This window comes from Anas acuta, chromosome 16 (genome assembly GCF_963932015.1).
Source record: "Anas acuta chromosome 16, bAnaAcu1.1, whole genome shotgun sequence".
NCBI classification, from domain to species: domain Eukaryota; kingdom Metazoa; phylum Chordata; class Aves; order Anseriformes; family Anatidae; genus Anas; species Anas acuta.
The window spans coordinates 5,496,148-5,512,389 of NC_088994.1; the positions used below are offsets into that span (position 1 = coordinate 5,496,148).

The 16,242-nt window shown below is 42.5% G+C and overlaps 1 long non-coding RNA gene across 9 annotated transcripts in view; it reads left to right on the plus strand.

Moving 5' to 3' along the window:
* The first annotated feature begins 426 nt into the window (after positions 1–426).
* Positions 427–16,242, plus strand: part of LOC137865500 (uncharacterized) — a 194,111-nt gene continuing 178,295 nt past the window's right edge. For 3 of the 9 annotated variants that reach the window (XR_011101929.1, XR_011101933.1, XR_011101934.1), the window contains exon 1: positions 1,835–2,341. This is a non-coding gene — a long non-coding RNA (uncharacterized lncRNA). Of the gene's footprint in view, positions 750–1,829; positions 2,342–16,242 lie in introns of those variants that run through there. The other 6 variants (XR_011101931.1, XR_011101936.1, XR_011101937.1 and 3 more) reach the window with 5 other exon arrangements.

Genomic DNA, 16,242 nt, shown 5'->3' on the forward strand with positions numbered 1-16,242 from the left:
CATCCCTTGCAGTCAAGTAATCTGTGATCTACAGAATATTCTTCCCTATAAAGAAAAAGGAAGGCAAGAGAGAATCTTCTGCCAGACACAGATAGTGAAAATGATTTCCTTTTCTTGCTGGAAATGGTGCCTGTGGGAATTCTGTGGCTCGCATTTAATGGTGCTGCCGATCTTAGTGTAATTTCACTTGAGCCTTTGTATGAATCAATGATGAGGGCTTTTCTCTTTCATTCCAAACCTGTAACTCTGTGTAGTCCCAAATAAAAGAAACCTCTTCATTTTCACCCTCACGTGTCATCCCTAAAGAATGCTGCAATCTCGTGGTGGAGTTTTTTCCTTCTGGGCTCCTCAAAAGCACACCTAGGAAAAGGAACCTAACAATTTAACAACAGGCACCAAAGCTCCCAGTCCATCACAGACCACAGGAGCAACTTCAGTGCTGTTTTTATCTGTGAAGCAGGGAGTTCGTATTGCGTGGTATTCCTCTTCTACCTGACCAGCCCAACAAAGCACTGACACCTGCTCTGAGCTGATTTTGGGGGTGCTGAACCTCTCCCTGACCAGTGGGCACCCACAGCTGTGCCCTGGCCTCCGAGGAGGGCAGAAACCTCCTGGGCCTCATCATCCTCCTCAGCCTTCCTGTGGGTGCCTCATGGGTGCTAGGTGGAGAGAGTCCTGCTGTGCTGTCTGTGGGGTCCTCTTGGGACAGGGCAACAAGCAGCAGCTGAAACCATTCTGTGGATGAGTGGGTAAGGTTTTCTCCTAAACTTCTCCTAAACCCTTTGCATTGGGGTGAGCAATATCTTCTTTTATCTTCTTTGTTAACAGAGAGGCTTTTTTTTTTTTTTCCTCCACTAGTAGATCATGCAAAATGTTGTAAATTCTCATTTTGGTTCTGCTTTCTTGTATTTCTAACTCCCTTGTGTCAGGGCAGGTGACTGTGCATGCCAACACTAGCAAACTTGGGATGCAATTCTTGATTGCTTTTTCAGGACTTTGTCCTTTGATGTTGCTGATACAACGAAACTGAGATGAACCATGGTAGTGGTACCAAAATGTCAAATGACCCTGTTTCACTAGGGCTAGCTAGCTCAAAAGCCAAGGAAGAATGCACTGTGTTGGTGACTTTTTTCTCTCTTTTTCTGTGAACATGGGACTAGTAGGAAGCACTACTGCAGTTCTGTCTTGGCCTGTGGACCTGATTACAACAGCTGACGGAGAGCTGAATGTAACTTGCTTCAGCTATTTCTGTTTTAAATGCTCCTGGCTGGATTTTGGTAACTCATCAGTATACTTTGTCTGCCAAAGAGGCATTCGTTTGTGAACTTAGCCTGTCCCGTGGTTGGGGAAAAGGCTGGGATTGTCACTTGTTTGGAGCTTCCCTAGAGAGTTTTGGCATGCAACAGATTTAATTACTAAGCTAAGAGTTTCTCGAGTTCACCAATGTAGGCTAGAAACTGTAAATGATGGAGAAAGCGAGACAATGGCTGTGGGAGAGTGAATAAAGAGGAACAAAACTGTGATCTCTCCCAGATGTTAAAGAAATTTCTGTGCAGCTGAACAAAGGTGCTGCCTGTCCAATATCATTTTTATTCCAAACCTTCAATATTGCAGCTGACGGCAGAAAATGTGCAGTAAAACATGGGGAGGCCACTGGGTAATATCCACTGTAAAGTGTTAATTGCCTATTGAGGCTGTAAACTATGTCAATATGCCTGGATCTGAGTTATTGACAGGCTCCTATTTATTCCAGCCTCACAAAGCTGGGCTCTTTAGAACTGGGCTCTAATCAGTCATGCTTTACTGATCCCACCAAGAAGCACCAGTCAATAAATGTGCTTGCTGTCTTAACCCTTTGAAGTTTGTAAAATTACAAGTGGGATTGATAACATTGATTTGGGGAGAACTCCTGACAGTGGAAACTCTGGAAATAAAAGCTGCCTGCAGTAAATGATCCCTACTCTAGGGCAATGGTTGGTTGTGGGGCTGAACCCAACCTGAGTCCTTCTGCCAGCACCCAGCTGAGGGCAGAGCTAGGGGAAGGAGGAGCTGCGTGTTCCTGGACTGAACACCCCCCAACTCCCCAAAGTATTGTGTCTTCCCCATGTCAATGGCATCCTGTGTTTGAGCTTTCTTGACTTAAACTGCTACTGAGTATTGATGTACAGCAGCTGTGGTGGCATTTGAGGTGTGAAAGAAGCATTGAGGGCCAAACACTGCTCAGTCAGGGTTGAGGGAGAGGAGGAGGCAGCATGCTTTTGTCTGCAAAGTGCAGGTTTTGCAAGCTTCTGAGATATGGTCTGGCTTGTAGCATGCTTTGAGTTGAAAGATGCTTGCTGATGTGAGTAAAATTTTACTGGTGCACTCAGTAGAATTCACCTTACTTGGTTACTTATGAGTATTGAAGCTAATATAATTGTATTAATTTACTGCATGGCTTTTTTTTTTTTGGTTTGGTTTTTGTTTTTTAAAAAAGTAGCTAAAGCCTGGGGATAGCTGCTTTTTATTTGCAAGGAATAAAATCCAGAGAAATGCAGATTAATGTTACCCATGAAAGCTAGAAGAGAAACAAAGCAAAGGTGCTGCTACTGCTTAAAATAATCTGTATCCAGTAAAGGTCTCAGAAACATTGCAAAACATTTGAAATGAGGCAGAAAGCCCTTCCTGTTGCGTTTCCTTATTAGAATAGCTGATTGTCTTGCAAATGAATCCTGGTTAACTGTTTCTTCCTCAGCCTTTTTCTAACTGTATACAAAATGTTATTTATGCTTTGATTTTTTTTTCCCCCAAACTGATGAGTTTTCATGCTAAAGTATGGGATCAGAGTCCATTCTTGTTTAGACCCCAGCACTATCTGGGAAAAGATACTTCACTGTCTGTCTTTTTTATTTTTTATTTTTATTTTTCAGACTTTTGTTTTGATGTAGTTCCTGGTGAAGGAAAAAAAGAGTGTTAGATAGTCCAGGCCTTGTGAGATACAGTGACTACACTGACCAGCTCATGTGTTTGTTTTTTGTTCTTCTTAAACATTATGGTATGCTTGTACTGCATGCTAAGTGGCATTTTAATCATACTAATTAATTTGCACTTGTTAAATTAAGGCACCTGTGTTTCAAGCAGAAAGGTTAGACTCAGATAAACTCTTTATTCTGGTCCTTTTCATGTAGAAACGTAAATCTTGCGTCTGTCAGAATTAAGCCAAATGTCTTCACTTCTGTTGAGAGATACAATCAAAATTTGAACTCTGTGTCTGAAAATATACACTTGCCTGGTAACTTTGGGATCTGTTCTGCAAAGTGTACTGCGTGAATATTTCTTATGGTACCAACAGCTATGTGTGCTATAATCCCACTCGGTAGTGAACTAGTGCACTTGCAGTTGCTGGTATTAATGTCTCAAAGAACCTGTGGTTTTAAGAAAATCAGAGGTGGGTAGAGTTTATGCATTTGTGAATTAAGCAGCTGTTTCAAATACTTACAGTGCTTTTGCTATATACAGAATAATACTTTAAACAACCACTCCCAAGCTGCAAAAGAAAATAAGGAATTAATTTTGTTTTCAGTTCTTTCCAGTCCATTTTCTTGCAATAAAGCTTCATGGATTTTAATATAACTTAAACTTTTTCAGTCTGGTGGATTTAGGAGGACTTTGGCTAGCTGCTACTGTCAAACTACGTAAAACTGAGAGTGGAGGTGCCACTGTCCATGGGTTCTGGATGAAGCAGGCTGTTGTCACAGCCTGTTGTCTCATGGAAGCATCTCCTGATAAATGTGTTAATTGCTCTGTTCTTGCACACCCCTCGTGCAACGTGTGTATTTTGGGGAACAAGTACAGGTTCTTTTTTTGGGAAGCTGTGAAACAGCAGCACTTCTTGAAGTCAAATGACTAATATAAAGCTTACCTGTCAGGGATTTGATTTCTCTTCTTTACATTATGAGGGCAGGAGGAATATTGGCAGAATACTAGGCTTCTTTATTCCACTTACACTGCAATCCAAAATGTGCCACTGTCCTATTAGCCAAAGAGAAGGATCCAGGTTAGTTTATAAACTCAGCCAAATGAAAACTTTGCATGCATTGCAAGCAAAATGCAGAGACCTACTCAGACTTGCCAGCAAGTGACTGCAGGTCAAAATCCCGGATGATGGCTGGGACAGAAGGTGGCCGTGCACGGTTACGGACAGCGGGGTGTACAGGCTGTCTTCCACATCATTCATAACTGTTTGTACTGATTGGAGCAAAGTGTGTTCGATTTGACATAGCCACAGTTAATCACACTTCTCTCTCATGCCGATAGAAATGTAAGTTTTGGAAGGGAGAGGAGGAGATGAGAGTTTTTATAAGGGAAGAAATGCTGGAAGTTGCAGTGAGTGTGAAGGGTTTTGCGTATTGGTTTTTTCCTATTTAATGGAAAGGCTTTCAGCTACACTTAAGATAGTGTTTTCCGTAGGCTTTGTATATGTTGTATTATGTGTGATGTGACCACTAGAGAGCAGACTTAACCTAGTAACAGGAGCTAATTAGTTCTTGGCCTCTTCCTTCCCCTCGTCCCCCTCCCCCTGGCTAGAGGCAGAGGGGGCTCGGGTGGCTCTGAGCTGTGCCTCCACCGCTCTGCAATCTTGGGCCTAATTAAAACGCCACAGACGGCCCGAACCCAACATTAAAATTTGATGAGGAATTGATCAGCCAAGCAAACAGGAAATTTAGCTGTGTGAGTGAAGGTAATGTTTGCTCAAATGTGTAATGAGGTCCATGGGGAATATTTATGGGGACCTCAGTGATGGTTTCAGCAGTTCCTTTTCCTTGAAGCCATCCTACCTGCCTGCCCTCTCCGTCATCAGGCTGTGGGCAGAAGGAAATCCAAAGCTGCGTCAGCCGGGGTGGGCAAGCTGAGGAGAAAGAGTTATGTTTGGCTAAGCTGGTGCCACGTGAAGCTTGGCAAGGAGAGCGATGAAACTGCAACCTGACCTTTGTGTAGCTTTGCATTTAAACAACAACAACAACAAAAAAGCCTCTAACATAAGGTAACGTGTAGCACAACTGCTGGTGGAACTCCTTGAAGTGTGTCAGTACACAAGCCCCTAAAAAAGGATCAGGCGTTGTGTTACAGCAGATGTCAGCCGTATCTACACAGACTTTAGGATAAGCCATAAAAGCTGTCGACACACAGGTATTTGGAGGAAAGGCAGCGTGCTGTCTGAGGGCAGGGAGGAGTGCCTTCCTCAGGAGATTCTATTTCTAATAATTAGTCAATATAGAGTTTAAATGCCTTCCACATGCAGCAAACAAATGAGTTTTTCCTGCTTATTTATCACTACTCTGTCCAAGGTAAATCAGCACATGAGACTAACAGTGAGCTGTTATCAATATCATCACCTTCAAACCAGTATCTGCAAACCACTTCAATTGAAAACTGCCCTCAGCCTCTGGCAGTGGTTCAGCGTGCTTCTGGAGGCTCCTCCTGCCTTTGCGGAGCATCTGGAGCTCACCCGGATGCATCCCAAACTGGTTTCCTTCCTGTGCACTTCCAACTTTTGACTGCTCACAATGAGAGGTGAGGTTGATATCTAGAAGGACTTCACTTTGAGCAAAAAGCAGAGGATGGATGGATGGTCCAAGCCCTAAGGCACGAAACAGGCAAGGAGCCGTGGCCCTCTTGGTGTGAATGGGGTGAGGGCAGCTCCTGGTGTGAGCCCTACAGATGAGGGTGGGTGTGCTGGTGATCTGGGACTGCAGTCCCTGCCTGTGTGCAGTTCGTTGCTTTGCTTTCTACTATGAGAATACAAAAACAAACAAAAAAGCTGTTTAAAGCAATACTGTGAATTGCTGTGGATATGGCAGTCAGTAGAGTTGTAGTGTTTCTTACTTGCCAGGAAGTCCAGGAAGGTTTGGTCAGTTTAAGGTACACACAGAACAGCATGGACACTGGGCAATTTTACATCTTCAAATGTAGTAACAGTAGTGATGAGATTTGTGCAAGACAAAGCAATTTTTCTTACTTACTAGAGGCAAATATTGAGAAGAGATGTTTAGAAATATTCTTATTCTTAAACAGATCACAAAAAGCTGCAGTGGCATGGAGTCTAAGTTTTCCTTAGTTGCCCGAGGAAACCAGTTGCCTGGTCTTGTGCTTGGAGTGTTGGAATAAAACGTTGATCCTGTACATCTAGGTTATGGTTTACGACAGCAGCTCAGACCATTTTCCAGGAGGAGGAGCAGTATAAACGCAGTGTCAGCACACTCCTGACTGACTTGGCTGTCTTGCTTTCAGAAGCTAGTGTCTGCATGCTGCTGACAAAGCCATGGGGACACCTAACCTGCTATATCTTCAATATGTTACTCCATTAATGACCATTTAAACATGCATTTATGAGTTGAGGTCTCACCAGAAGAGCAGCTGTACTTAATTCCTGTCTACCCAGGGATCAGAAAATGTTAAAATGAAGGACCTGGCAGGACATACCAGTCAGACTGCAACCCGCCTCCTGTGGAAACTCAGGCCGTTCAGCCTGGTTTAGTTGCATAGGAAAATTAGTTGTGGAAAAAGCTAAAATGTGAACTAGAAGTTGAAACTGACTATCCATGTTGCAGTTGTTTATATCCAGCTCAATATCCATTCCTGAATGCGCTGCTTTCTACCTCACTGACACTTCATTCAGCTTAAGAGATGTGGATTTTAAACCAAATATTAAAATTTCAGGGACTGCTAATAAGTTTTATTTTGCATTGCTTCTGTCTTGCTAATTACCAATACTATTCAGAGACAGCGGTGGGGAGACACCAGCTGGTGTGAGCATACATTAAGTAACCAAGTAGTGATTGCATTAATTCTCAAAAGTAGGGTAATTCATAGTTTAGGAGAGTCTACTGGAATTCTTTTTTTTCGATATTTACTCATTTTGGCCTCTCTTACTGGGAGCATTGCTAGAAAGTGCCAGGCAGTTCTGTACTGTGCCAACAGTTCCGACCAGGCTGGAGAGAGATGCACAAGCCAAGAGGCATAAGATTTAATTGCAAGCATATCTGGATGCAGGCTGAATGCCTGCATCATGTGCAGGTGAGCTTTATGAGTCGTATTTTTCTTCTGAAGTGTTTTGCACTGAGTAACTCGTACTTTGTTTTAATGATAATGGTCTTGTCACTGCTTATACTAGTCTTCAAAGAAGAAGAGCTTTCCCCTACTCCGGTCTTTGTCATCTGTTAACTTTATTGACAATCAGTTTCATTACTACCTTGATCTTTTTACAGAATACTGACTAGGGCTGGACCAGAAACCAATCTGAGTGCAATTGCTGTACACGCCGGTAGCTCTCCATTAACAGCTACAGTTTGAGGTCAGTCAGTGAACCATTTGCTTAATCCACTTGCTGACTAGAATATGGGGTTTTAAGTAAGAATTTAGGTAGAGTTGAGTCAGAAATCTTGGAGAAGTCCAAGTCTACTTTATTCTCACAGCTGCCACTATCAATCAGACTTGTAATCCTGCCAAAAAAAAAAGATAAGTGTGGTTTGTTTAAACCAATTTTCCATGAAACACAGCAATTGTAGTTTTAGTCTGCAATTTTTTGTTGATAGGTCATGAATAAATCTTTTATTATTTTGCCAATTATTAAGACTAGGCTAGCTGGTCCACAGTTCTCTGGAGTCATCCCTAACTCTTTAAAATTGAAATTTTGTTGGCAATCCTGTGACTTTTGGCATTTATGAGGTTGTTTTCCATGATGTATTAAAAAGTTAACAGTCCACTAGTTCCTTTAAAACTCTTTGGTCTTTGTTATCTTGACCTGCTGATTTAGTGTTTTTTTTTTTTTTAATTTTTTTTAAACCTCTGGCAGACATCCCAAGATAATGCAGGCAATTTAGTTGCTTGATTATCAGTAATCTGATCAAACCAAGTTGAGCCACGACTCTTTGTTAAACTCTCTAATCGTAGCTATAGATGAAGAGAATCTGTGAAGCATTTCTGCCTTTTCTGCATCTCTGTGTATAGCTTTACCATCTGTATTTAGTGATGGATATATAGTTGCATGTAGAGTTTTTGATGTGTTTTAATACATTGCTTATTGTTTATTTTTTCTGTTGATATTCTATTTATTCCATTAGCTGCCTCTTATCAGCGTAACATATTTAATATTGGTTGTCTGCCTTAAACAGGAATATTTTTTGGCCAGCATATCTTAATTATTGTTTATGTAATTATGGCTTTTTTGGTCCACCAGAAAGTCCCTGAACAATTCATAATTATCACTAATGCTTTCCATGTGAGATGTGATGCTCCAGGTCAGCTATGCTGACAAGATTTTTAGGCACAGAGAATAGTTCTTTCTAAAAATCTTATACTGAACACTGTTCAGGAAATACAAAATATACTTGTCATATCAGTTACTGTTTGATTCTCCTGGCTTTAATCTTTCAGACATCTCAACAACATCGGTCACTTCCTCTGCTTGTAAAGCCCCTGTTGGTTTTAAGATACTTCTGTCTGTGCAAGTATGTTTGAAGGATCTGCCTCTAACAAAGAACCTGTGTCAAAGGAGAAGCTTAATGTGAAAGTAATGTGATCAAGCACTAAGTTGCCTTCACCAACAATTAAGTGTAACAGCACCTAATGGAAGGCTAGGAAGGATCAGCCTGAGGGCAATTTCTACCACTGCTTCTCTGCGGCATCGCTGTCTAACTTAATAAACTTTTCATGCACAAAGTTTCAATTAAAGGGAACACGCTTTGTATTTAAAATCAAATTTGGTACGTGTTCTCGATAGTCATGTGGTAGCTGAGATGCTATGGCGAGAGCACTGCCTCTGTTAGAAGACCAATTAGAAAGGACTGCTGCTATGCAGCTGTACCCAGCAGATACAGCACCACCACGAAGCATCCTACAGGAAACCACACCTAATGTGGCAGAAGAGCTACCGTGGATCTGAATCGCACTGAGCAAGTTTGGCACCTGCCTCACAGTGTCTTCCCTTCTGTGCCTCAGACAAAATGTTTCTGCCTGAAACCCCAGTGTTTCTTTCGGAGCAAGGGGGAAGATGGTGTGTGTTAATTAAGTGAACAATTTGGTAAATTAGAAAATGACAGCCCTGAGTTTTCCTGGCATTCCCAGGGCTAATATTAAGACATATGGTAAAGGTGAAGGGATTTTCTTTCCCTTTAAAGGCAGAGAGCTAACTTTCTGTTTTTAAACACCATATTCTCATTGTCCTCCCACACTGCTGCTCCAGTCTGAATCCCCTGTGGGCATTCCTCTGCTCTAAGGCACAGCAGAAGTGTGTCTGCTTGAGATGTCTTTGTTTTCTTATTGTAAGAGGGAATACCCAAACTCTAATTGTTCCAGGAACATTAACAAGCATGTCTTTGGACCCCCATGTGATAGTGGCAAATGTGTTCATTTATAGGCAGGGGATGTATCTGGGCAGGCCCATGCTGAGTTTGTAAGTGAAAGCAGGAACAACTTTCATCTTTGCTGATTTTTAAAAGTGGGCCTTTCTTATGGGGTTATCCCTTGCTTATTTTTATAATAAATCCAATACCAAGAAAATAGGAGCCTGTGCAGTTTTCAACAAGCTCAAGTATCCTTCTTTCCAAATTCCTCTATATTGGCAATGCTGACTGTGAGCATGGAAGTTGAATGGTGACTAGTCCAAGTCGGGAGGGTGCAGGGAGGTGAGCTGGGGAGGCTGACCCACAGGGTGCTTTCACCGTTTGAGCCTTTGTAAAAATCTTAGTTGGGCAAGAGTCTGAACTACATTTTAGAGATAGCAGTCTCAGAGATTAATGGTAATTAGTGGAACCAGGTAGGTTGCAGCTGGGTAGTCTGAGCTGAAAAAGCTCATACTGAAGACTTTGCAGGACAAACCACCTACTTTTCCGAGTGCTAGTGCTCTGCTCTTACATCCAGACTAAGAGCAAAGAGGATGCTTTTTGCTCTGGTAGTGTTGCTATGCATGACTATATTTCTGGTAAATTAGAATTCTGACTCTTTTTGTGTCTTTAGCAGTGCAGTTCCTGTACAAATATGTTACAGAGGCTGATCAGCTTTTGGAGCAGTGTGGACCACCAAATACTGCAATACTGAAACTAACGTTGGATTCTTCTTAATTATTGTTTAAAAATCCAAAGTAAAAAATGCACACATGTTTCAATACGTTTGCGTAAGCTAAGGCAATGGTAGAGTACTCATCAGTTGCGTCCTGGAATGTGTGTGACCACTAGCCATTTGCTACGGGGACCTTTGAAGCCATGGCAGCTGCTCTGTAAGGTTGGGAGCAGGGGACTAGTCAGAAGGTTGTTGTGTAATGACACTTTAAGGCTTATGGAAGAGTTTGTTTTATCAACATTTCTTGGTATATATGTGTGAATGGGAAGCGAGTAGTTGTAACCTATAACTTACAGATTTATCCATTGTCAACAATGCCTCATTGGGAGAAGGGACCCTCCATACTATCTCCAGTTTCTTCTTGTAATCTTTTGAAAACTTATAGAGAAATTATGCAAACTGTACCTGGTGAGTCAAGCTAATGCTTCAGCAGACAATGTTTTCTGTTTTTAACAGTGATATCAGTAGCAGCAACATTATGAAGGTGTTAGTTTTCTTCTTTTCTGTGTTTTCCCCTGACCCCCAACCTGCAAACTGACCAGTCATCCAACCTGGCAACTTCTCTTCTGTAACCTAGGGATGTGCAAAGAGTTCAAACCCGGCAGTTCAGCTCTTTCACTATTTCAGAGGGTACCTGGGTTACTCCTTACCAAAATCCTTCAGCATTTTTTGGAAGGACTCCTCTTGACTGAAGGCCTCAAGAGCCCAATCTTCAAGTTGATTCCTTATGGAAGTCCTTCAGCATCCCAGGAAAGACTTACAAATGTCCTGTCATCACTTCAGATTCAGTTCTGACAAGAAGCCACAAGGGTCCCATTTATAAAAACCTTACACATCATATTATATGCCCACAGTTACTGTAGACATTTCTGGACTGCAATAAACTTGCATGACAGAAACCATTCTTTCTTTTTACAGGTGACATCCTCAAATTGCTGGGTCCTATTCTCCATTGCTTTGCATCTTAGCTGGTCTTATGCAGCTGTGCAAACTCCTACCAGATGAGAACAGTAGCATTTCATCCTCCTTCCCCAGGGAGTTAATGTTGGCAGAAGTGAAAGGCAATGGAGAATTGAGTTATACAGCCTCACTCTTCTCCCAGAGTGAGCGTTTCAAAGTTGCTCGTTCCAGACATAAATGAAGGTGTGGGATTTGAAGATGTCTTGGACAAATGCATTTTTTTGTGTGACCTCTAAAAATGAGGGGACAAATTTGCTGCAATACGTTGCAAGTTGCAGAGCAGTAATTAGCAGGGGAAAGGTCAAACTGTTTGTCAAAAGTACAAAATTAGATTAGAGAAGGCATTTTGGCCATGGGGCCTTCCTTAGGCTAAAGAAGAACAGGATGTTGTTTAGTTTTACTGTGTCCTAGTTTCACCATGCCCTGAGGAAGACCCCCAAGGCTGAAACCTTAGTTCTAATTGTTTTATAAATGACTTTTTCTTCCCTTTTTGGTGTTCAAGATAACACCAGTTTTGAACTGATGCATTTCTGTTGGACAGACACTTCCTGAAGAAAGATGAATTAAATTTAATATTTAGCCCCCATTTTGTTGACACTTTCAGTTTTCTTCCACAATCTATTTTCTTGCTAGACTGAGTTTGTTGCTTACTTCATAACCAAGGTGTTTGGTAAGACTGGCTATCTTGCCCAGAAAGATTAAAAATTCCAAAGAAACGTAAGAAACACTAAATGTCTTCTGTCATTTGCTTTGTTCAGTTATCTGCCCCTGGAAACTTCCACGGAACTAATGAAGTCTAAATCAATGCTGTGCAGGAGATGAGCACTGCCATCCTTATTTCAGGAACAAGACTATCAAGGTGCACCCAATTAAGGCCAGAATCTCAGCTTTAGATGCTCTAATACTCTAGTGGTTGGTTTCTTAGTAATTTTTCTATCAGAGAGCGTGTCCATTTCCACCATTCATGCTTGTAAGGTAAATTAGTTACTTGGAACACTAAACTTGCTAGTAGCTTATGTGGCTTTCAGTGTTTTTGGACATCTCCGCAGTAGGAATAGGGGTCTGAATATGTTGAAATGCAAGGTGAGATTTACTTTGTCTAACAATATTGATATTAAACCATGAATGATATATGTTCTTATGCAATAAATTGCTTAGAACATTTTGTAGTATGGTCTCAAGAGAAACTCAATAGCCTGAGAAGCTGGGAACATCCAGAATTGAGAAATTTGTGTAGTAATTTGTGTAATACAGTACACTCTCTTCGGAACCTGGTGGTAGGCAAAAGATCTAGAAATCTTGAAGATGTGATGGGGGACAATTCTTGTGAAGAAGTTGAGAATATTTTATATGTATACGTTATTATATATAATGCATATACATATAAAAATGTATACAAATTTGGGATTGGGAAAATACTTGTAGCTGCACAGATAATTTATCAAAACCTAAATTCATTTATACTTTGAAGGAGAAAATTACATGCAATTTGAATTAAAGCTCCTGTAGTACTTTGAGGTGTATTTATGAAGATTTTTTCCTCTTGCAGAGATGGGAACAGCATCCTAAAATGAAAGAAATTAAAATAGAAATATTAGTGTTTGTGAGTTGAAAACAGAGCTGGACTGTAACCACAGGGCTTGTAATTTGTACAGAAACACCTGGTTTTGTTTTTGTTATATAGCCTATCTATAGTTTCAACATATGTAATGAAAACAGTTATCTTAAATGTAGTAAATCACTTCCTAACAAACTGAGAAAACAGTTTAATCTTAGGCAATACTAAATAGAAACTCTAGATCTTCCAAAGATGTACTGAGTATGAACTTTGTTTTTTTTCATATACTTCAATTTTTCTCTCTTCTGAAAAGTCTATTTTCAAATACTCAAGTCCTCGAGAACAGTCACAATTTGAGCTGCCAAGATGTCACCTGATTTATGGTTAAAATTTCTGATGTGTACCCCCTGTCTTTCCAAACTGTTCTGTGATTTGACATTTTTAATATTTTTTTCTTTAATGCATTTTATAAATGGTTGTGTTGATGTTTTATCTACAGCTCGTCTTAGGTTAGGTTTTCATGATGTTGGTAACATTAGTTGTGTGAAGTAGCACACCTATACACAACAACACTTAGGAAAATGAAATATGTGGAGAAAATGCTTAACAATTAGCTACATTTTCTCTATTTAACTGCAACTGTCTATTCTGAAAACTTTTCTGACTTGAATTTTTAGAATTGGAAGTCTCATGATCGGAGTATCATACTGACTCTAGAAATGTGCCTGGATTTAACACTTCATTCCAAATCTTCTTAAGTAGCTGCTGATGTAGAATCATAGAATATCCCAAGTTGGAAGGGACCCATAAGGATCATCAAGTCCAACTCCTAGCACCACACAGGTCTACCCCAAAATCCAGACCATAATACTAAGAGCACAGTCCAAATGCTTCTTAAACTCTGACAGGCTTGGTGCTGTGACTACAGCCCTGGGGTGCCCGTTGCAGTGCACGACCACCCTCTCGGTGAAGAACCTCTTCCTGATATCCAGCCTGAACCTCCCCTGCCTCAGCTTGACACCATTCCCACGGGTGCTATTGCTGGTCACTAAAAGAAGATAAAAAGAGGATAGATCAGCGCCTGCCCCTCCACTCCCCCTTGCATGGAAGCTGTAGACTGTGATGAGGTCTCCCCTCAGCCTCCTCTTTTCCAGGCTGAACAGGCCCAGTGCCCTCAGCTGCTCCTCGTACATATTCTCCTCTAGGCCCTTCACTATTTTTGTAGCCCTTCTCTGGACACTCTCCAACAGTTCCACGTCCTGTTTGTGGTGCCCAGCACTGCACACAGTACTCGAGGTGAGGCTGCACCAGTGCAGAGTAAGGCAGGACAATCACTTCCCTCGACTGACTAGCGATGCCGTGCTTGATGCGCCTGAGGATATGGTTGGCTCTTCTGGCTGCCAGGGCACTCTGCTGGCTCATATTCAACTTGCTATCAAGAAAAACAAGATCCTCTCTGCGGGGCTGCTCTCCAGTGTCTCGTTGCCCAGTCTGTACATATAGCCAGGGTTGGCCTGTCCCAGGTATAGGATCCGGCACTTGCTCTTGTTAAAGTTCATTTGGTTGGTGATCGCCCAGATCTCTGCAAGGCCAAAGTAGTCAGACGGCCGTACCAGGTGGGTAACTTTCCTGGCAATGTCTCTTACCCAAGCCCCAGGGAGGCAGCAGACTTCCCTGTGGGTTGGGTCCAGATGGAGATTAGGCCCTCTGTCCCTATGATGATAACCCTCCTTTCTTTCTTCATGGAAGATGCAGTGATGTGGGGGGTAGGTTGCCTTGCCTTAAGCAACCCTTCCAACCAGGATGGGCTTTCATCTACATTGTTGTCTTGACTGTCAAGTTCTAGAGCAGAAACCTGCTTCTATCCCCCCCTGGACCTAGGTCCCCTCCAATCTACCGGTGGGATGGGGGAACCTTTGTCTTTCGTGTAGTGGCAGCCTGGTGGGATAGGGGAACCTTTGTTTCTTGGCTGGTGGCTGGCTCTTGAGTGTGTCTCGGGGAGGGTAGTGTGCTTCCATCAGTAAATTTCCCCGTCTGACTCCCTGATGCTCCTCAGCCTGATCACCTCCTTCCGAAGCTCTGCCATCAGAGCAGTTCTTCAACCTGGGCACACCTCCCACAGGCATACCCACTGCTGCTGCCCTCAGACACCGACAGAAGACTCAGGCACACCCTGCAGCTCAGCGCTTGGACAGTCCATGTTTCCTTGCGACCTCTGGCTAGCCACAACAATAGCTGTGGCTGGAGATGGAAGAGATGCAGAGGCCGTGGCTTTCTGCCCATGGCTGGGCTCTTCACGAGCAGGTTACGACCACCAAAGGAAAAGAGCCGTGAGGGCGCCCTCCCTGCTCGCCCTGCCCCCCGGGGCTGCCTTTGTATGGCGTGGAGGGGGCGCTGCCTGCCATGCCCGCCCCTCGTCAGCCTCCTTCCCGAGGGCTGCCGTGCCCTGGCGGCTCCTTCGGCTGCCTCGAGTGGTCTAGATGCCGGAAAAAGGAGAGAAAGAAAAAAAAAAAAAACCGTGCCCGCCTCCATTCCGCTCCCCTGCACCACGCGGCTGCCCCGGAGCCGAGCGCCTCGGCGTCAGGTGAGGATTTCTGGCTACCAGTTTATATTCAGAAAGTGGCAGCCAGCACTGCTTGAAACCAATCCTTCTTTTAGGAGTGCCTTTTAGATTAAGGTAAGAATATTTTTAAAAGTGTGAATCACGGGTTTTTGTGTAGGCCCAGCTTTGGTGGGACTTTGCCCTGACAAAGGCAGAGTGAGTGGATAGACCCCTGTGTGAGATTTATTAAGCAACATGCAAAAATTGCTGTCACAGTTAGACGCTGAAATACTGAATAAGACAAAGTAAAAGCCAAAACTAACATGAACTGATGATGCGTCAAATAAAAATGTCTAGTGTGGTGCCCAGAATGTCAGGCTGTCCTCTGGGAAGAATGACTTCCACAGGGGCAGGAGGCCTGCGGGTGAGAGCTGGCCTGCCAGCCCTCTGTACACTTCCAGCAGATATTTATAGCATGCTTAGAAATGTAAATAGAGGGCATATGAAAATGCTGAGTATAAAACATTATCGGAGATGACATGAATCGTGGTTCTTAATGAATCTAAGCAACCAGCTTTACTACCTTTTTTTTTTTTTTTTTAAACGTATCTTATCGTACACATAGATCTTTAATGAATGGGAAGAAATGCAAAAGGTTGCCCCAAGCTATCATGGCAGAGCTGGACTGATGCAGCCGAGTAAGAACAGGAGGGTTTGGAGGTGAGGGAATGAGTTTTTCATGGGTTTTGCGTTTTATTTAGAAACATACCCGAAGGCATCGCTGACTTTGAGGCTAAGAGGGGGTCATTAGACTGTATTATCTGATTCCAGTGTAACTGGGAGCATATAAAAGCATCTATTTCCTTCATTTTGGAGCGATTTGAAACTTTAGATGTCAGGATCACCCAGCCCTTCCACAGATTGCTCAGAGGGATGGGGGTCTGGCTTTGTCCCAGTACAGAAAACGTCAAGTACTATTATACGCTTTATTATGAAGTTTCTCTTCTGGTTGTTACTTCTTTGCAATGAATTTATGGGGAGATTTTATTCAGGGATAGCATAAGGATGGCAACACATAAATGGT